We start from the raw sequence: 19,689 nt of genomic DNA on the forward strand, positions 1-19,689 counted from the left end.
TCATGTACTTGAATTTTCTTAAGTTTCCTGTAAATGTTAAAAATCTTCTGGGTCTAATTATAGTTGATTTATTGTGACGTCGCATTTTTTTGACATAAAATCGAATGTAATTTGAAGATCCTGTGGATTTTTAAAATCCTTTCCTGGGATGTGGGTGTCACCAATTATGCCAGAATTTATTGCCCTTGTGCACTGCCTTCTTGAACCGTTGTGATCCATGTGCTATCAATATGCTTACAGTACTGTTAGGAAGGGAGTTCCAGGATTTTAACTCAGTGATACTGAAGGACCATTGTGCAGCTTGGAGGGGGACTTGCAGGTGGTGGTGTTCCCGTGCATTTGCTACCCTTGTCCGCCTTGATGGTAGAGGTTTGTGGGTTTGGAAGGTGCTGTCCAAGGAGCTTGGTGAGTTCCTGTAGTGCATCTTGTGGTTGGTACACACTGTTACCACTGTGAGGCTGTGGTGGAGTGAGTGAATATTTAAGCTGGGGGATTGGATGCTCAACAAATGTGCTGCTTTCTCCTGGATGGTGTCAAGCTTCTTGGGAGTGTTGTTAGAGCTGCACTCATTCAGGCAAGTGGAAAATATTCCATCACTGACTTGTGTTCTGTAGATGGTGGACAGGCTTTGGGGAATCAGGAGGTAAGTATTCTCCACAGAATTCCCAGCCTATGACCTGCTCTTCCAGCCTGGTCCAGTTTAATTTCTAGTTATTATTAAGTTTATTTTAAGATACTATACCAATCAGCCTTAGCTACATTCATTTTTAAGCGATTCCCCTTTTAGAAATTCTGATTAGACTGTACTGGGTGACGTGGGGAATGTTTGTTAAGGACACTTAACTGCAGATAACCATTAATGTTTAATAATGAGTTTTCTGTCTAGTCATTTCTTATTAACTACAAAATATTTTGTGGCAGGTTATTCAGTACTTAGCTATAAAACAAATGCCTGGAAAGGATAAATGAATTATCCAATGTAGCAATCCAATCAGCACACAAAAAACAGTAGCAAGTTTATTCAAATTCATGTCCATGGCAATCAACAAGAAGAACAGAAATATTGCAGTCCATTCAGCCCATCGAGTCTGCACCAGCTCTTCAAATGAACAATTCAGTTAATGCCATTCCCTCACCTTCTCCCCGTAACCCTGCACATTCTTCCTTTTCAGATAACCGTCTGATTCCCTTTTTAAAGCTTCAATTGAACCTGCACCACAACACAATTTCCCCCATATCTTTGTACAACAACTAGCTGATCCTCAGATGATTGTTGGGTTTTATCTTCTATTGTCTTAGCTGGAAATCCATTCAGTCCTTTGATAGTTTCAAAATTGGCCTCCTCCCCACAGTTATGAATTAATTTGAAATAATGGCACAAATTGCCTGGTCAGCATCGATGCCGTGTCTCTGATGTTTTCCGAAATCTGACCCTTTCGGGATTTTTCAGCCTTGACTTCGAATCCTGATCTGAATCATCAAAGGGTCAGCACAGACTTCACTGGAAATGATCATTGGGCATAAGGAAAGATGGACAAAGACAGGACATATGCCCTACTCAAGACAGTTATTCAGTTCAGGTTCTACCTACATTATTAGATCCCTGAATTACATGGGAAAGAAACCTAATGCCTAATACATGCAGCCACTTGGACCAAATAATCCTTTGTAAAAATCCGAAAAGGGAGACCTTTGATATTAACAGGCAGTAAGTTCACCAACCCCATTGTTTGACCTATACTGACCCATTTATGCTCATTTTCCTCAGTCAGAGATTGAGGAAGACTATTTTTCTCCATCGGATAAGAGTCCAGGGTGTTGGAGGTGGTGTACTGGCATGGATAGAGAATTAGCTAACTGCAGGAAGAAAAGAGTCAGGATAAATGAGTAATTTTCAGGTTGATAAACTGTAACTAATGGAGTGACACAGGCATCAATGCAAAGACCTCAACCGTTTATGATCTATATTTTCATGGCTTGGATCAATTGTGGCATTGCCAAATTTGCTGATATAAATAGGCTAATTCAATGGGAAAACATTTGGCAGAAGGGTTATAATGTTGAAAAATGTGATGTTACCCACTTTGGCAGAAAGAATAACAAAGTAGAGTGTTATTTAAATAGAGAGAGACTGCAGAATGTTGCAGTATTGAATCCTGATGAATGAATCACAAAAGGTCAGTTACTAGATGTAACAGGTAATTAGGGGGACGGATGGAATGTTGGTCATTATTGCGATTGTCTGATTTGACAACTGGAGAGAGCTGTTGACTCTTCTTGATGGACAACTTTAAGTGGTTATAATAAATTGTTCTTTTAGTCATTTGGTAGTACAGAACTTGAATAATGTTGAACAATCATACTTTTCAAAAATCAAAGTCAGTGCATTCTCCATGGTAGTGCCTTATCAATCAGAGTCTACTTGCCAAACAATCAGGACTTTCCTCTCATCCAGTATTCATTTGTTGATTTCCCTTACATTGTATTCTAGTGAATGTCCTGGTGAGTGCAAGCCGAAAGGCTTTAACAAAAAAAGTCTTTCTTTTTTTGGCAAAGAATGGTAAAAAATAAAATCTCTTTTTTGGCAATGCTCAAGTTGTTCCTTCTGTGATTTCTTTTATCAATGTCATAGTAGTTATCTCCTCAATATTAAGACATGTGAAGTGTTTGAGGTATTGATCATTTAATGATAAATCTTTACAAGGTTGGAGGAAGAGTAGTATTTTTTTCAAAAGATGATTTATGGATGTGTTTTTTGCAGGGCAGTTCCACACATGCCATTGTTATTATATGGGCCATTTGATATGCACATACTGTGTATTGGTGAATAGGCATCGAAGTCCCATGAGTTATGTCAGGAATCCAGTCTGCAGGTATTATAAGCTTTTTAGAAAATTGGAAGGGTTTTAAATTGTGGACTCGCTCATGTATTTGTTTTCAATAAAAGGTTACAAGTTCACTTCGGTCTGTGAGCAAGCTGCCTTTTTTCCAGCAAATCAGATGATTTCAACTGGGTGACCAACCAAACATTTGGTGAGAGAAGAGTTATTTTGGTTACATTTTAAACTGTTGTTTCAGCTTGGGTTCCTGCTGATTCGCTGAAAACATCTGACCTGGGAGAAGTTCTCTACGACTGTTTTACTTTGAATTGTGTACCCACCTTGGAAGCAAACCACCTGTCCCTTTCTCTTTCTCTCTCTCCCTGTCTAACCTGCAGTCCGAGGTGGGCTGTTTACCTTCAACCTGAAAACTCTCACCTCAGTGTACTGTATCTGTATTGAAAGCCAGCCAAAATACAGCAAGCAAGTTAAAAAGTACAGTGTTTCATGGGAGGAACGGTGGTGCAATGGTTAGCACTGCTGCCTCACGGCACGGAGGACCCGGTTTCGATTCCAGCCTCAGGTCACTGTCCGTGTGGAGATTGCACATTCTCCCGTGTCTACGTGGGTCTCACCCCACAACCCAAAGATGTTTAGGGTAGGTGGATTAGCCATGCTAAATTCCCCCTTAATTGGAAAAAAAAAATTGGGTACTCTAAATTTTTTTTAAAAGCAGTGTTTCACCAAAGATCCTCTTGGAAAGACTTTAGAACACCAGATCAAGAGCATCATGACCTTTTTTCAATTTATCCTTTTTTAAAAAAAGTGTTCGCTTAAGCCTACCTCTGTGGAGACTTTATTTGTCTGTCTTGTTTGGGTGTGTCGATATTTTTAAAAGGGGAAACTTCATTACATTTCTGGCTTATACATTATCTGTCAACCAGTTTTCACCTTGTTTTTAAAAATGGAAGTTCTGTTTCACAAATCAATTATTCGGAGCTTACTGAAAGAAGTATGTTAAAGTCTATTTCATTATGGACCTAGTAGTAGCAGAAGTAAACAATTGGCTAATTTTAATTGATGAATTAACACTATTGCTGCAACTTGTGGAGCAGTGGGGCTGGAGAATCTGTGCACTCCTCACATTCCAGGCATAACGTTAGCATGGGGGTTATAAAAGGCCATTGGGTTGTGTGGGGAGCGTATGTCATCACAGGTTGTCGTAAAGGGCATGGTGATGGGATTGGGCAGGGGTGTGTGGGATAAAAGTTAAATGACCTAATAGCTTTTAATACAAGTGGGTCAAGAGGAAAAGGGCCCAGAAATCTGAGGCAGGTATTCAAACTGACAGCTTTGGTACTTGGCTATCTCTGTAGTCACCACACTCCTCTGGACCCACCTCCATCCCACATCTTCCCAAACTCTGCCCACCAGACCCTCCCTCTCCGCCCACACACCCCACCCTAGATTGAAAATCACAACATTTGGGTGCCTTTTTACCAAAGTCGGGTAGTCTAAAGTGTAAATGAGTTGCAACCAATACCTCTTACACTTGTGTTTTCCACAATCTTTTATACTGGTTCAAGATTTAGTTTTGTCTAAACCAGTCCCTGCCCACAAAACTGACTGTGCCCGTGTTTGAACCTCTGAAATTTTGCTGATTTCCCTTATGTTGAGTCTAGCGAATATGCTGATGGTGATAATTTTGCCAATTTGGTTAAGTGGCTCTCGTTTCTTAGGCAAACAGGCACGTGTCCAAGAGTTTTCATATCAAAAACTACCAATTTAATACAAAACTGGCCAGTATGAACCAATAAAACAATGAAATGATCAAGTTGATAACAATGATTCGGATGGCACGATAGCACAGTGGTTAGCATTGTTGCTTCACAGCTCCAGGGACCCAAGTTCGATTCCCAGTTGGGTCTCTGTCTGTACAGAGTCTTCATGTTCCTCCGCGTGCTCAGGTTTCCTCCCAGAATGCCCCGAAAGACTTGCTTGTTCGGTGAATTTGACATTCTGAATTCTTCCTCAGTGTATCCGAACAGGTGCGAGAGTATGGCGACTAGGGGCTTTTCGCAGTAACTTCATTGCGGTGTTAATGTAAGCCTACTTGTGACACTAATAAAGATTATTATTTGTGCAAGTTTCTGAGCCCTGTTTCTCACAGACCTAGGACTGTAAGCCCTTATTAAAAATGTTGTCAAACACAGTTTCAGCTGTAATAAAACTGCAACAGGTTTCTACTCTTATATACGTCAATAAATACTTGTCTTTAATGGGCAAAAACAATAAGCAATTATGTTCTATTTGGCAGCCCAATTGTGTTGGTGGATAGAAAATTTGCCACTGTTGATTATACTGAATTGAGAGCAAACCTGAAACAGAACCTTACTAAGCACAGTTTTAACTGCATTTTGCAGGAATTTTCCTGACGGCACCCAAAGTGGGAATGCTCTCTGTTATGCAGGTGTGCCTAAAGTGCGCACAGAAACCTTTAAATTTAGTGTGGTGGAGCTCAGTCTGCTACGATTAATTTAGTTGTATTGTTCAACATTAAATTGTCTTATTTCAGTTCCACATCATTTGAAAAGAGATGGAATCTTCTCAGTATTTTCAGGTAATGGTGTCCCCCTTTAATTTTTCTTCGTTTTGGGACCTGTGCTCCCCTCACTAAATAGTCTTTTCTGGTAGCTGTGTTCATTTGGTTATATGTGGTATGTGAGATTTATCTCCAGAGGCAGTATCATTATCACTGGCCAGTCTATCTGATTTGTAGCTGGAAAAGCAATCTGGCAGCAGAATAGTATCCTTAAATCATCAAATTGCATTTCACGACCTAAGGAAAGATGCTACTACCTCCCTTCAGACTAACTGAAGCATCAGTTTGTTGCACGCATTGTAACGTGGCTTTCTCTTCAAAGAGCAGCATTGAAAGAGAGACTTATTAAATGATGCTCTTGATTAGAAATGCAGAGTATAGGAAATGTAAAATTTTAAAATGCCACGGTTCATAAAGGGCTAATTGAAAAATCTTGGGGAATGAGGTGTTCAGCACAGTGCGTTCCATTCCGCCATGCTTATTGGATTCAATGATGGAATTGGTGGTGAAATGGATGTCAAGTGCCTTTCCATTATCTTTGCAGTACTTCATCTTATATCTCACTTATATTAAGTCTGTCACGCTGTCGCTAACTGTAACATATCCAGCAGAGCTGAGATCGTGAGAAAACACACAATACCAAAATACATAGGTTTGAGTATTATCACCAACAGCGGTGATGTTTCACTCTTTAATATTAATGTGTTTGGCAGGAGACACCGATAGAAATATAATAATAACCTTTATTAGTGTCACTAGTAGGCTTACATTCACCCAGCAATGAGGTTACTGTAAAAATTGCGAGTCGCCACATTCCGGCACCTGTTCGGGTACACTGAGGGAGACTTCAGAATGTCAAATTCACCTAACAAGCACATCTTTCAGGACTTGTGGGAGGAAACTAGAGCACCCGGATGTAACCCACATGGGGAGAACATGCAGACTCCGCGCAAACAGTGACCCAAGCTGAGATTCAAACCTGGGACCCTGGTGCTGTGAAGCAACAGTGCTAACCACTGTGCTACCATGCTGGCCATTTATCTGCCCCGGAATGAGAAGCTGAAACGCTATCCCGTTTTTAGAAGCAGTAAAACTGGCCGGGATTCTCCCCTACCCGGCGGGGCGGGGGGGGGGCCCGGCGGGATGGAGTGGCGTGAACCACTCCGGCATTGGGCCTCCCCAAAGGTGCGGATTTCTCCGCACCTTTAGGGGCCAAGCCCTCACCTTGAGGGGCTAGGCCCGCTCAGGAGTGGTTGGCGCGCCGCTGACCGGCGGGAAAGGCCTTTGGCACCACGCCAGCCGGGGCCGAAAGGACTCCGCTGGTCGGCGGAAGTCATCCCCGCGCATGCATGTCTCTTACGCGTCGGCCATGGTGAAGACTGTGGCCGATGCGGAGGGAAAAGAGTGCCCCATGGTACAGGCCTGCCCGCGGATCGGTGGGCCCCGATCGCAGGCCAGGTCACTGTTTGGGAACCCCCCGGGGCCAGATCGCACCGCAGCCCCCACCAGGACCCCGGAGCCCGCCCGCGCCGCCTTGTCCCGCCGGGAAGAGAGGTGGTTTGATTTTCACCGGCGGGACAGGCATTCCAGCAGCGGGACTTCGGCCCATTGCGGGCCGGAGAATCGCCGGGGGGGGGGGGTGGCTGCCGACCGACGCGGCGCGATTCCCGCCCCCGCCAAATATCCGGTGCCGGAGAATTCGGCAACTGGCGGGGGTGGGATTCGCGCCAGCCCCCAGCGATTCTCCAACCCAGCGGGGGGTCGGAGAATCCCGCCCACTGCTTTCAAATTGCTTTCTGCAGAAACTTTCCCATTCTGTGGGCATTGAAGGAGATAATAGTTAGTAGACAATTTTGAAGAGTTAAATGTCCATGGTTATGCTTATGCAGTGGTAAAGTTGATGTGGCCAGTGCAGAATTCCCATGCACTATAAACGGGATAATGGCAGGACCCAAATACCAGCAAAGAACAAAGAACAAAGAAAAGTACAGCACAGGAACAGGCCCTTCGGACCTCCAAGCCTGCGCCGACCATGCTGCCCATTTAAACTAAAATCCTCTACACTTCCGGGGTCTGTATCCCTCTATTCCCATCCTATTCATGTAGTTGTCAAGATGCCCCTTAAACATCACTATCATCCCTGCTTCCACCACCTCCTTCGGCAGCGGGTTCCAGGCACCCACTACCCTCTGTGTAAAAAACTTGCCTCGTACATCTCCTCTAAACCTTGCCTCTCGCACCTTAAACCTATGCCCCCTAGGAATTGGCCCCTCTACCCTGGGGAAAAAGTCTCTGACTATCCACTCTGTCTATGCCCTTCATAATTTTGTATACCCCTATCAGGTCGCCCCTCAACTTCCGTCGTTCCAGTCAGAACAAACCAAGTTTATTCAACCTCTCCTGGTTTAGCACAATGGGCTAAATCGCTGCTTGTAATGCAGAACAAGGCAGCAGCGTGGGTTCAATTCCCATACCAGCCTCCCCGAACAGGCGCCGGAATGTGGCGACCAGGGGCTTTTCACAGTAACTTAATTGAAGTCTACTTGTGACAATAAGTGATTATTATTATATTATTATTAGCTAATGCCCTCCATACCAGGCACCATCCTGGTAAATCACTTCTGCACTCTCTCTAAAGCCTCCACATCCTTCTGGTCGTGTGGCGACCAGAATTGAACACTATACTCCAAGTGTGGCCTAACTAAGCTTCTGTACAGCTGCAACATGACTTGCCAATTTCTAGACGCAGTGCCTTGGCCAATGAAGGCAAGCATGCCGTATGCCTTATTGACTACCTTCTCCACCTGTGTTGCCCCTTTCAGTGACGTGTGGACCTGTACACCTAGACCTCTCTGACTATCAATACTCTTGAGGGTTCTACCATTCACTGTATATTCCCTACCTGTATTAGACCTTCCAAAATGCATTACCTCACATTTGTCCGGATTAAACTCCATCTGCCATCTCTCTGCCCAAGTCTCCAAACGATCTAAATCCTGCTGTATCTTCTGACAGTCTTCATCGCTATCCACAATTCCACCAACCTTTGTGTCGTCTGCAAACTTACTAATCAGACCAGTTACATTTTCCTCCAAATCATTTATATATGCTACGAACAGCAAAGGTCCCAGCACTGAACCCTGTGGAGCACAAAATGAACTTTGGAAAAGTTAGCATTGCATTTGGATTTAGGGGTGGGAGGAGAATTTGACAACTTATTGGATGACATTTCAGTGCAAAAAATATTCACAAGAATGATAACAGAGCTGAAAGGTTACAAATATCAAGCAAAGACTGAAAAGACTCTTTTCTCGAGAAAAAGGAAGTCAGAGGTGACTTGATAAATGTTTTTAAGATTATGAAGTGGTTTGACAAGGTGACATAGAGAAACTAGTTCCACTTGTGAAGTAGTTTTAAACTAAATGCTATAAAGATAAGATAATCATGAAGCACCCAGCTGATATTAATACTAAATAGTCAAATCCCAGAGTGAAACCTGGCTTGATAGATCCTAACATTTTTTTTAAATCATGGAGGAAGGTTACTGAAAATAATCACAGGAGTCTGCTGATTAACTTTTAACACAAAGAATAAAACATTTATTAAAACAATAAAAATCAATTATAGGGCAGCAGACAAAAATGTTGGAAAGATCTCAATATCAACACATGAAAATGATTCAGTTCACATTGATTCTTTACCGCAGCAATATCTTTACATAAATATGCAATACATGTGAATTAACAGGCAAACAGTGGTAAGGCACCCCACATTCCGAAGTAAATGACAGATGCAATCAAAACAGATTCCATGGATTTCTCAACAACCCACCCTCAATAACCCACCCTCAACAACCCACCCAGACACTTGTCACACTGTGAGCGAACCGGTCTCACAGAAACATTGTTTTTACACAAGGGTTTCCAATCTGCACATTTAAAGAATTTGCTTAGGAATGCTCCCCCAACTCTCCCACTCGGATGGCTTCAAAAAAGAGCCACCTCCATCGTTTCAATCTCATCTTCTGAGATACGATCCCTTGCTCCTGGATTTCCGAGTACGTACATGCTTCACCTTCTGAGCACAGTTCCAGATATTTATCCGGGGCCAAGCAGAACACCAATACTACATAAGGCCCACAGTAAGGAGACACTAACATTCAGTTGCCTCCTTGGATCTTCAGGGTTTCTCTCTAGTCCATTTTGCTTGAAGTTTGCTTCCAACAGCTCTATCTTTAATTTGGAGCCTATTTCTCTGCTCCATTCTTAACTTTAGTTAACAGGATATGTTCCTGGTCTCTCTCCTTGTCCCTTCTGGATTATCCTTCTGGGTTAGTTTTCTGTTGCATCCCTTAGGTTTGGGACCATATTCTTTGTTTGGGATCTTCCCCCTGCCCCTTTTCCCATGGTCCTGTTCTTTGGGATACACTCTGCTATCGCACTCCGGCTCAGGTCACTTGAACTGCAGTTTTGTGCTGTTTCACTTCTTTGCTTATTGTTCTTGTGTGGAGCTCTGGTTCCTGGCCTGAAGAATGGAAAAACACTGACTGCACATCTCCGGGCTTGTGCATGCGTAAAAGGCCTGGACTATGCAAAGAAAAGCTAAACTGCACATGTGCGCCCATTTCCCAGCCGGCGCATGCATATAAGTGCTACAAATCATAGAATGCCTATGGTGCAGAAGGAGGCCATTCAGCCCATCGAGTCTGCTCTGGCACTTCGAAAGAGTACCCTACCCAGACCCAATCCTCTACCATATTTCAACCTAACCTTTGCGATACTAAGGGGCAATTTAGCAAGGCCAATCCACCTAACCTGCACATCTTTGGACAGTGGGAGGAAATTAGAACTCCTGGAGGAAACCCACACAGACACGGGAAGAACATGCAAACACCACACAGTCACCTGAGGTCGGAATCGAATCCGGGTCCTTGGTGCTGTGAGGCAGCAGTGCGCATCACTGTGCCACCCTGCTGCCCAGAAGACCAGTGGCCCACTGGGATTTGGAGTTCCTCGCCTCAGACTTTGGTTGAAACATACAGTAAGTATTCTGAACACAATCAAAAATGGAATGTGGGAAAGAGTGGTGACAATGTAAACGTGATTGTAGAATAGCTCTGTTAAGGGGAGGCTGGATAAATACATGGGAAAAAGGAACAGAAGGATAATGTGAGACAAAGTAAGATGAGGGGAGACCCATCTGGAACATAAACACTGGGCTGAAAGGCCTGTTTCTTTACTGTATATTCTATGTAATTCTTTGTAATTGTCCCTCTGGGAAGTGATTGCAAAGGTGGGGAAAACTGGGATTATTTTCTTGATTTTTAAATGCTGTTCATTTTCTCCAGCCTTTAGTTTGGCCACAATATTTGGGGAAATCACAGCAACAGTTCCCCCACATTCAAACCAGACTGGACTGGAAACCTAATCTGAATGCAAGGCCTATCCTACGGCCACATCAAATCTCTGCAGGAGAGAAAGAAGGAAATGTGCATTCTGCAGAATGAGCAAGAAAGCCTGACAGGGTCGGCTGTGAGCAAAGGATCACAGCACAATGCATTACCATGAAATGGGATTTATAAAGTCTGGTCCATTTAGATTAGGATATTAAAGTTGGCAATGCTGCTGGTTTGACATCTGATGCGACTGATTTACCAGAAGTTACCAGGGCTGAAGACAGATACAACAGATGTTGCCAGTGATTGAAGGGTTAATTTATGAGAACAGATTGCATAAACCTGGCTTGTCTTGTCTATCTTAAGCTTCAAGATTGCTGTATGATCTAATCACAGTAGTTAAAATGATTAAGGGATTCAGTAGGGTAGATTTGAATAAGCTATTTCATCTGGTGGGCAATTCAGAACAAGCGGGCACAAAATTAATATTGGGCCTGGACATTCGAGAGTGAAACCAGGGGAAACACATTTCACTTACAAGGCAGTATCTGGAATTCTTTTTCCCAAATGATTGTGGATGCTGAGACAATTGAATTTTTCATTTCTGAGGTCAATAGAATTTTATTAAATAAGGTTGTCATGAGATACAGACCTAAGGCAGTTGAGGTACATATCAACCATGATCTAATTGAATAGCAGACTAGTTAAGCGAGTCAGAATAATCTGCTTCTGTTTCTTGCATGTGCAACTTTCTCCCTTATGGAGAATCCTTTAAGGATCCAGTCACAAGAGAATTCCCATTTGACCTGTAATTTCTTCCAACATGTGAAAATCAACCCGAAATAAAATAGATTGCATAATTCATAGACGCTCTCCCACCCCCCCCCCCCCCCACCCCTCCCTCACACACTATTTGTAAGAAAGTGTGAGGGGAATGGTCAACTGTTAATGGGAGAGTTTCTACGGTGAAAATTCTGAGAATAATGATCATTTTAGGATTCAAATTGGGAACTACAGTCTCCTTTGTCTATTGAGACATGGAATTATAGAATTGTTATAGTGCGGAAGGAGGCCATTTGCCCAGTAGTGTCCATGCTGGTTCTGCAAGAGTAACTCAGTTTCCGCCCTTTCCCTGTAACTCTGAATGTCTTTTCTCTTGAGTTGCTTATCCAATTCCCTTTTGAAATCCCTGACTGAATTTGCCTCCACACTCTTAAGTAATGCATTCTCGGCGCTCACAACGTAATCCATAAAAATCGTTTCCTCAAATCACTCTGGGTTCTTTTATCAATTATCTCAAATGGATGTCTTCTGGTTCTCAACAAAAGGACCTTTTCTCTCTATCACTCTGCCTTGATCCCTTATTATTTTGAACACCTCCTTCAAATGTTCTCTCAATCATTCTTTCTCTAAGAAGCCCAGTCATTTTCCCATCTATCCACATAACTGAAGTCCTCATAACTGGAGCAATTATGTAAATCTTTTCTGCAATTTATAGTCTTCACATCTTTCCCAAAATGTGATGCCCGGAATTGAACACAATACTCCAGTCGAGGCTGGACCAGTGTTTTATAACTTTCACTGTGACGCCCTTGTTTTTGTACTCCATGCCTCTATCAATAACGTCCTGGATCCCTCTGCCTTATTAACCACTTTCTCAACTTACCTGCTATTTTCAACAATTTGTGAACATATGCCCTTGATATGTCCTGCCTATGCCTCTACCCCTCTAGAATTGTGGCCTTCATTTAAAATTTTTTAAAATAAATTTAGAGTTCACAATTATTTTTTTTTCGAATTAAGGGGCAATTTAGCATGGTCAATCCACTTACCTTTGCACATTTTTGGGTTGTGGGGGTGAAACCCACGCAGACATGGGGAGAATGTGCAAACTCCACATGGATGGTGACCCAGGGCCGGGATTCGAACCCGGGTCTCAGCGTCGTAGGCAGCAATGCTAACCACTGTGCCACCCCTCCTTCATTTTAAATTGTCTCTCCTTCTTTCTACTATAATGTATCACTTAAAACTTCCATGTGTTAAATGTTATCTTCTATATGTGTTTGCCAATTTTACTAGCCTGTCTCTGTACTCTGAAGTCTATTACTGTCCTTCTCAGAGGTCACAATATGTCCATGCTTTCTGTTATCTGCAAACATTGAAATTGCAAGACATATATGCATCGTTTGAGCTTGCAAGCTTTAAGAACTAGTTTGCTAAGACAAATCTTTTGGATTTTAGACCAGTAAGAATATCAGTCTGGTGTGCTCTTGTCAGGCGTTCTATACTAACCTTACCGAATATGATACAATAAAAACTGAATCCACCCAGTGGCATATATGTGTGTTTTGGTAAGGATGGCATCCTTTCATCTCTACAAGATGATGGACATGCAGCAAATCCATTGGCGATTTTAATGGTGCACTTTTGGCAATGGTTGAAAGAGACCAATCCATGACAGGCAGCTTCTGCTTTTAGCGCCACATATGAGATGGTTATCAGGTGTCATTATGGGTTGCAGTTTTTCGTGTTGTGCCTGCAGCCATTGACCATCATGGTGTTGCACAAGAGCGCACGGGTAATGTTGCAATTTCTGTCTGTTGTTGGATAGTGTTTCCCCTGTGTGAAAATTGTTGAATTTGACTTTTATGTCACACTTGAAAGCATTCTTGAAGCAGAGTATGGGACATTCTACAGATGCTCTGGCTACTTCCCTACACCAAATACCCTTGAGGATACTTTTGAATTCAATCCTGCAAATGTGCCCAAGCCAGTGAAGTCTTTTCTGATATGTTCCAGCATGCTGGAAGATTTGCCTTTGAGGAAACTGATGCATTTGTGATTTTGTCCATTTTGAAATGCCGACAATGCACCAAAAGCATCAAACATGAAATTTTAAAATCATTTTTTGGCAGTTGAATGTCGTCAAAAACGTGCTGAGCAAACGTGATGGGCAGAATTTAATGGAAAAAATTCATTTGTGGCAGGTTTTTCTGGGAGTTTCCCTTCGGCTCTGCCAACGAATTTCCCACCGCTATTCAATGACACTCATAGTCACTTTTTTGGGCCCTGGGGAGTTTCTCGCTGGTTTAGCCAACACTAGAATTAGCATGCCTAAGTAGGTTTAAACCTTACGTAGGTGCATGCCGTTTGGTACATTCCCTCAAGTGCTTCAGATTCCAACGCATCGCGGGACCTGGGTAGATCCCGCGAGGCATGAAGGCCTCTCCCGGGACCTACCGGCCATGTTATGTTCACTCGAGCGCAGCACGTCCACAAAATCCCGTCCAATACCTTGGTGCCAAGAGTCAGCTTGTTATTTTTCCATGCTTTTTTCGTGAGTGGGCCACTGTTTTCTCTGTGCCCCTATTAAGAGTCAGATTTCCACCACGTACCCAAGGTAGCCAAATTAGATTTTCTAGCAGAGTCTTGTATAGCGTGATTGAAGGCAGAGAGGTGACACCCTGTCCCATAACCACCTGTATTTTAATGTCTATAGTAAGGGACAGCAAGTTAGTAGAATGGGAGAGACAATCCATGAGGCTTTGTAGTTGAGAATCCATTTGAGTGATTGGTACAAGTTCACTAGCATAGACGAGTTCTCCAATCAAGACCTGCTGTATTTTTGTCCTCACTTTCAGGAAGGATTGCTTGTGGAGTTTGCTATCTCACCTGGTTTGCAGGTAAACCATTCCAATTCTGAGGGGACGGCAAAGGTCAGGGGCATGGAGGAGAAAACACCAAACAAAGGGGGCGGGCTAGGACACAACCCTGTTTCACTCTATCCCTCACCCTGAAATTATCAGAAGTGAAGATGTCAACCTATACAGCACAGTGCGAGTTGCCATCAAAGGAGACTAAGGAACTTTGGTAGACAGCCAATTTCCTTCAAAAAACATGTAAACTTTGACTGACAGTGTTGAATATCTTTGTGAGAACAATAAAGTGAATTAGAGAGGTAAAGCCTATTCCCTACACTTCACTTGTAGCTGGCAAACAATCAGTGTAGATTTGCTTGCACAGAATCCACACAATGCTTCTGGATTTACTTGGTCCACACATTGATGGAGTCTTTAAAGCATGACATTTTCAGGCCATCCTGTAATGCTGAAGAATGAGATCCCCCTGTAGTTGCTGAACTTTCCTCTGTTGCCTTTGCTATTGCTTAATGTGATGATTTTTGGATCGCACATGTCCTGTGGAATTGGAACAAAGAACAAAGAAATGTACAGCACAGGAACAGGCCCTTCGGCCCTCCAAGCCCGTGCCGACCATGCTGCCCGACTAAACTACAATCTTCTACACTTCCTGGGTCCGTATCCTTCTATTCCCATCCTATTCATATATTTGTCAAGATGCCCCTTAAATATACCTATCGTCCCTGCTTCCACTACCTCCTCCGGTAGCAAGTTCCAGGCACCCACTACCCTCTGCGTAAAAAACTTGCCTCGTACATCTACTCTAAACCTTGCCCCTCTCACCTTAAACCTATGCCCCCTAGTAATTGACCCCTCTACCCTGGGGAAAAGCCTCTGACTATCCACTCTGTCTATGCCCCTCATAATTTTGTATACCTCTATCAGGTCTCCCCTCAACCTCCTTCGTTCCAGTGAGAACAAACCGAGTTTATTCAATCGCTCCTCATAGCTAATGCCCTCCATACCAGGCAACATTCTGGTAAATCTCTTCTGCACCCTCTCTAAAGCCTCCACATCGTTCTGGTAGTGTGGCGACCAGAATTGAACACTATACTCCAAGTGTGGCCTAACTAAGGTTCTATACAGCTGCAACATGACTTGCCAATTCTTATACTCAATGCCCCGGCCAATGAAGGCAAGCATGTCGTATGCCTTCTTGACTACCTTCTCCACCTGTGTTGCCCCTTTCAATGACCTGTGGACCTGTACTCCTAGATCTCTTTGACTTTCAATACTCTTGAGGGTTCTACCATTCACTGTATATTCCCAACCTGCATTAGACCTTCCAAAATGCATTACCTCACATTTGTCCGGATTAAACTCCATCTGCCATCTCTCCGCCCAAGTCTCCAGACAATCTAAATCCTGCTGTATCCTCCGACAGTCCTCATCGCTATCCGCAATTCCACCAACCTTTGTGTCGTCTGCAAACTTACTAATCAGACCAGTTACATTTTCCACCAAATCATTTATATATACTACAAAGAGCAAAGGTCCCAGCACTGATCCCTGTGGAGCACCACTGGTCACAGCCCTCCAATTAGAAAAGCATCCCTCCATTGCTACTCTCTGCCTTCTATGGCCTAGCCAGTTCTGTATCCACCTTGCCAGCTCACCCCTGATCCCGTGTGACTTCACGTTTTGTACTAGTCGACCATGAGGGACCTTGTCAAAGGCCTTACTGAAGTCCATATAGACAACATCTACTGCCCTACCTGCATCAATCATCTTAGTGACCTCCTCGAAAAACTCAATCAAGTTAGTGAGACATGACCTCCCCTTCACAAAACCGCGCTGCCTCTCACTAATACGTCCATGTGCTTCCAAATGGGAGTAGATCCTGTGTCGAAGACTTCTCTCCAGTAATTTCCCTACCACTGAAGTAAGGCTCACCGGCCTGTAGTTCCCGGGATTATCCTTGCTACCCTTCTTAAACAGAGGAACAACATTGGCTATTCTCCAGGCCTTCGGGACATCACCTGAAGACAGCGAGGATCCAAAGATTTCTGTCAAGGCCTCAGCAATTTCCTCTCCAGCCTCCTTCAGTATTCTGGGGTAGATCCCATCAGGCCCTGGGGACTTATCTACCTTAATATTTTTTAAGACACCCAACACCTCGTCTTTTTGGATCACAATGTGACCCAGGCTATCGACACCCCCTTCTCCAGACTCAACATCTACCAATTCCTTCTCTTTGGTGAATACTGATGCAAAGTATTCATTTAGTACCTCGCCCATTTCCTCTGGCTCCACACATAGATTCCCTTGCCTATCCTTCAGTGGGCCAACCCTTTCCCTGGCTACCCTCTTGCTTTTTATGTACGTGTAAAAAGCCTTGGGATTTTCCTTAACCCTATTTGCCAATGACTTTTCGTGACCCCTTCTAGCCCTCCTGACTCCTTGCTTAAGTTCCTTCCTACTTTCCTTATATTCCACGCAGGCTTCGTCTGTTCCCAGCCTTTTAGCCCTGACAAATGCCTCCTTTTTCTTTTTGACGAGGCCTACAATATCACTCGTCATCCAAGGTTCCCGAAAATTGCCGTACTTATCTTTCTTCCTCACAGGAACATGCCGGTCCTGTATTCCTTTCAACTGCCACTTGAAAGCCTCCCACGTGTCAGATGTTGATTTGCCCTCAAACATCCGCCCCCAATCTATGTTCTTCAGTTCCCGCCTAATATTGTTATAATTAGCCTTCCCCAATTTAGCACATTCATCCTCGGACCACTCTTATCCTTGTCCACCAGTACTTTAAAACTTACTGAATTGTGGTCACTGTTACCGAAATGCTCCCCTACTGAAACATCTACCACCTGGCCGGGCTCATTCCCCAATACCAGGTCCAGTACCGCCCCTTCCCTAGTTGGACTGTCTACATATTATTTTAAGAAGCCCTCCTGGATGCTCCTTACAAACTCCGCCCCGTCTAAGCCCCTGGCACTAAGTGAGTCCCAGTCAATGTTGGGGAAGTTGAAGTCTCCCATCACCACAACCCTGTTGTTTTTACTCTTTTCCAAAATCTGTCTACCTATCTGCTCCTCTATCTCCCGCTGGCTGTTGGGAGGCCTGTAGTATACCCCCAACATTGTGACTGCACCCTTCTTATTCCTGATCTCTACCCATATAGCCTCACTGCCCTCTGAGGTGTCCTCTCGCAGTACAGCTGTGATATTCTCCCGAACAAGTAGCGCAACTCCGCCTCCCCTTTTACATCCCCCTCTATCCCGCCTGAAACATCTAAATCCTGGAACGTTTAGCTGCCAATCCTGCCCTTCCCTCAACCAGGTCTCTGTAATGGCAACAACATCATAGTTCCAAGTACTAATCCAAGCTCTAAGTTCATCTGCCTTACCCGTAATGCTCCTTGCATTAAAACATATGCACTTCAGGCCACCAGACCCGCTATGTTCAGCAGCTTCTCCCCGTCTGCTCTGCCTCAGAGCCACACTGTCCCTATTCCCTAGTTCTCCCTCAATGCTCTCACCTTCTGACCTATTGCTCCCGTGCCCACCCCCCTGCCATACTAGTTTATACCCTCCCGTGTGACACTAGCAAACCTCGCGGCCAGGATATTTATGCCTCTCCGGTTTAGATGCAACCCGCCCTTCTTATACAGGTCACACCTGCCCCGGAAGAGCTCCCAGTGGTCCAGATAATGGAAACCCTCCCTCATACACCAGCTGTTTAGCCACGTGTTTATCTGTTCTATCTTCCTATTTCTAGCCTCACTGGCACGTGGCACAGGGAGTAATCCCGAGATTACAACCCTCGAGGTCCTGTCTTTTAACTTTCTGCCTAGCTACCTGAACTCCTGCTGCAGGACCTCATGCCCCTTCCTGCCTATGTCGTTAGTACCAATATGTACAACGACCTCTGCCTGTTTGCCCTCCCCCTTCAGGATTCCCTCTACCCGTTCGGAGACATCCTGGACCCTGGCACCAGGGAGGCAACATACCATCCTGGAGTCTCTTTCACATCCACAGAAGCGCCTATCTGTGCCCCTGACTATAGAGTCCCCTATTACTATTACTCTTCTGCGCTTTGACCCTCCCTTCTGAACATCAGAGCCAGCCGTGGTGCCACTGCTCTGGCTGCTGCTGTTTTCCCCTGATAGGCTATCCCCCCCGACAGTATCCAAAGGGGTATATCTGTTCGAGAGGGGGACAACCACAGGGGATTCCTGCACTGACTGCCTGCCCTTTCTGGTGGTCACCCATTTCTCTGCCTGCACCTTGGGTGTGACCACATTTACATAACTGTGATCTATGACGCTTTCCGCCACCTGCATGCTCCTAAGTGCATCCAATTGCTGCTCCAACCGAACCATGCGGTCTGTGAGGAGCTCCAGTTGGGTGCACTTTCGGCAGATGAAGCCATCCGGGATGCTGGAAGCCTCCCGGACCTGCCACATCTCACAGTCAGAGCACAGCACCCCTCTAACTGATATTGCGTCAATTAATTAAAATTAAAATTAAAATTTGTCTTTTTAAAAAAATATTTTTATAAAAATTTCAAAGTTACTGTCAACTATCTGTTTCCTAGCACTAGATTTCTAATAGAAATGCGATAGCTAACTATAATACTCTCCGATCTCTGGCTTAGTTATCCCTCTAAATTATAATTCAGTTATTATGTTTAATTAGTTACCAAATACTCAAATTTTTTTTAAAAAACTTGCCCTCCAACAGAGAAGTAGCAGATCATAAGATGTGGCAGTAGATGAGACTTAGTGTGCTTAAGTGGTTTGGCTGGAATTCTATCCTGGCTAGTTTCTATTCTGCTTGCTCAGCAGTCAATTACCTTTTCCAGCTCAATTGTTGAGGGTTATGTGTCCAATCCAATCATAAAAGAAAACTGCGGGAGAGCATTAAATGCAGACTGGGAGATGTCAGCCTCACAGGAGTATAGCTCATAGTGATGTTCATCCGACCAGATCATCTGTTAAGTCCTGTCCGTGAGTACCTCACTATCTGCTGATTTCAGTGGGGCACCTTCTTGGTCCCATCACACACAACACAAATAAGTATGTTTATGATGAGTTGATGGCACAGCACATTCAAGTAACTTGATGACATAAATTGATGGGTTGAAATAAACGTTGCAGAAGAATACTAAGACGAAAGTACTTTTGCTGCTGTCGCAAGACAAACAGCAACAGGTATATTCACTCCAGAA

General features: G+C 44.0%; 1 protein-coding gene across 3 annotated transcripts in view; it reads left to right on the forward strand.

The window, feature by feature from the left end:
• Positions 1-19,689, forward strand: part of LOC140388298 (contactin-4-like) — a 3,617,424-nt gene that overhangs the window by 329,318 nt on the left and 3,268,417 nt on the right. The gene's annotated exons all lie outside the window — the stretch shown is intronic.

The sequence above is a fragment of the Scyliorhinus torazame genome, chromosome 13 (genome assembly GCF_047496885.1).
Source record: "Scyliorhinus torazame isolate Kashiwa2021f chromosome 13, sScyTor2.1, whole genome shotgun sequence".
NCBI classification, from domain to species: Eukaryota; Metazoa; Chordata; class Chondrichthyes; order Carcharhiniformes; family Scyliorhinidae; genus Scyliorhinus; species Scyliorhinus torazame.